Genomic DNA, 3445 nt, shown 5'->3' with positions numbered 1-3445 from the left:
AGACTATCACGTAAATCTGAGTAATTTTCAGCACGGAGACTTTGCTGTTCTTTCAGTTTCTATTTTGCAGGATGCATCCACCAAGAATTACTGGAAGAGTCGCCTTCCAAGCACATAATATGGAAAGAGTAAAACTGCAACTGTGTGACTTTCCGACCATTTCTCCCTTGCAAATATATGTGGTAGCCGTCTGTTCCATATGGAAAAAAACAATGGATACATCAAAGGATCATAGGATCGATGTAGCTCTGAAATTCTCCTCAATCCACCTTGTTTCAACTGAAGAACAATATCTCTACTTTCTGTAGGCTCATTTCACATTAAAATTGCAACTTCAGCCCCTGTTGGTGCATTAAAACGCCGAGCATGCTCTCCCTGGGCACGCTTATTTTCCCAAATTACAATTTTCTTGTCATTTATGTTTCCTTGCCGTACTTGCTCTAGCGCAGTCTTTAGCTCCCTCACATAATGATTATTTTCATTTAACCAGGCTGTAATTCTCTCCAATATATCAGCATTCAAGTTTTGATGCTCTCCTCTTGCTCTCAGTTGATCTTCCAAAGTGTCCAAAAAGTAAACTTGAATGTATCTTGCTCTTCTATCTTCAGGAGGCATCAGTGACCCAAGTTGATGGTAAATTTGACCTTGGATTCTTACCTTGGACAGATGCATCTTTGTGACCAAAGCTGGTCATGGCAAACAGAGAGTTGTACTCCGTGAGTCTTGACAAAAAGTGTTTGCTGAATTGACTTTCCCCAGTGAACAGTTCTTCAAATAACTAAGGCAGGGGTGGAAATTGATCCAGTGTAACCTTTCCATTTCCACAGCAAATTTCTAAGCGCCACACTGACAAAGTTTGGTCATTTCTCCAATTGCAGCCTTGTTACATGGGTCATTTTTGTCATACAGTAATGCAGAACGTTTAGCATTTTGAATCTCACGTTGTCTTAAATTTTGATATCTGTTTCTATCAGCAATCAAACGCTGTTGTCTCTCTTCTTCAGACTCATTTCTTCTTGCAACCATATGGCGAAATGTATCAGCAATCAAACGCTGTTGTCTGTCTTCTTCAGACTCATTTCTTCTTGCAACTATATGGCGAAATCTATCTTGCTCCTGTCTTTCTTGATGCTCACCCAAGGTTTCATTTTGCCGAGACTCTGTTTGCCTCTGTCTTTGCCTAGAAAGTCGTTCTTCCCTTGCATCACAGCTTTCATATTGACGACGAAGCCTCATCTTTTGTGCATGTGGAGTATTTGCATAACTGGACTTTCTTTTCCGTGGCATAATGGATGTCTGAAAAAAAATAAATAAATGAAAATGTTAAAAAAGTAGAGGCATTAACTAATAATTTTTCTTGCCATAATTCTAGTGATGTTTTGTCATAGATAAAATGTCTAAATTTGCCAAATTTTTCTATAAAGAGAGGTGATTTTTGTTGTTGTTTTACGTTTAATTAATAGAAAAAGCCCGGGATAATAGAGGTTCCAATACTCAAGTTATGGGCTTCCAAAATTTTCAATATAGGGGGGTTTAGCCCCCATTAGGGTGTCTTAATATTATTGAAATTTGCTGATATTTTGTGAATAGGCATCATTTCCGGTCATTTACCTATGGTTTAAATTTCGTTTAAATCGAAGGGAAAATATTTTTCAGTGGGGGGTTTGTGCTCCCCGGGGACCCCCTTTGATCAAAATGAAATATACTTATCCAAGTACCCTGGGTAATGTAGTTTCAGAATATATATGGTTATGGGGGTCTATCTCCAAAACCCTAGGAGAAGTTCGTGAACAAACAGACAGAGGCTACAACTTTATATATATAGATAAATATTATAAAGGGGATTACTAAAGCCTATGGAAGGATGGATATTCCTTTAACACATTATCAATATTATTTACATAGTATCTGGCCAGTATGGGGAGGATCATCGTGTCTCCGTCAGGGGGTCGTGGAGTGGTGGTCCAGCAGGCGTCAAGGAAGCGTTGTGTGTGGGGACATCTTTGGAGGTAGTGGATAAGGGTGCGGCTGTCGGGTCTTCTGCATAATGCACAAGAGCGTTGCTCAGGGGATGCGGGGATACCAATCTCCCAAGCAAAGTCATACCCAATGATGATACGGGCAGCAATCACGTCCCTTTTCCGCGACCCTCTCCCATAGACATACGAGAGGTCAGGAAGTTTAGGGAAGACATCGTACCAGGTGGGCTGGGAGTCCAGGGGGATGGCTGCTTCCCGGGTTTCTCTCTGTTTGCGGCAAATTTGGGTCCTAAGCTGTAAAAGTGTTCGAGGAACAACGTAGTCTGGTGTGCCCTTGTTGCAGCCAGTCTTGGCAAGGCCATCTGCTGCCTCATTCCCCAAGATACCGACATGACTGGGAATCCATAGAAATGTCACAGGACGGCCAGCATCCTGAAGTGTGGATGTTAACCCTCGTATTCGGAGGACGAGGTCCTTATTTTTCCCTGATCCAAATGCGATCCCGTCGAGAACAGACCTGGAATCGCAGAAGATAAGCAAGGAGCCGGACCAGTGTTCTTCAAAACTTTAACAGAAAACATGATATTAAATAGAGCTATCCTCTCAGATAGAGAGGGCAGTCCGAGCTCTTTCCTCATATTTGCAATTCTGGTTGATTTTGGGCATCCTAGAATGATGCGCATGGCTTCATTTTGCACTACCTCAAGGCTGTGGAGTTGTTTAGGCGGAATAGTCACAAGATGGAGAGCATGATAGTCAACTACAGAACGAATGAAGTGAAGATAGAAAGTACGAGCATAGGTGATGCTAATTCCATAACCCTTGCCAACAAGGGTTTTGTGGGGTTTAATGCGCTGCATTAGCTTGGGACGAAGGTTGCCGACAAAGTTTGCATTATTCACACAAATTCTAAGAGATATATATAGGAGCTACATAGTTCCAAGGGCATGCTGTTAATGTTAAAGTCAAGAGGCAGAGGGTGAGCAGGACAAGAATTGAGTACACTCCTTGTGGCGTGATGGTAGTGGGCCCTGTCACGCGCTGAGGTTCGGGGTTCGATTCCAGACTAGTGAGGAGAATATAAATATATATATATATATATATATATATATATATATATATATATATATATAAATTTATATATATATATATATATATATATATATATATATATATATATATATATATATATATATAAATTTATATATATATATATATATATATATATATATATATATATATATATATATATATATATATATATATATAAAATCAACACCTCAACCCGCCAGGATTCGAACCCACGGCCCACGAGCCCATGACTGTGACCGGGGAATGCTACCTACTGGACCACCAGGATCCTAAAAACAGTCCTAGACTCTGTTATATTTCACACAAAGCCTGTTCAACGAGCTTATGGTGCCGTGAACCTCTAATGGGGACTACCCGTATCACGTAGGTGGTCA

This window comes from Homarus americanus, unplaced genomic scaffold (genome assembly GCF_018991925.1).
Source record: "Homarus americanus isolate GMGI-L3 unplaced genomic scaffold, GMGI_Hamer_2.0 scaffold32583, whole genome shotgun sequence".
In the NCBI taxonomy this organism is placed as follows: domain Eukaryota; kingdom Metazoa; phylum Arthropoda; class Malacostraca; order Decapoda; family Nephropidae; genus Homarus; species Homarus americanus.
Note: the sequence above shows the minus strand (reverse complement) of the source record.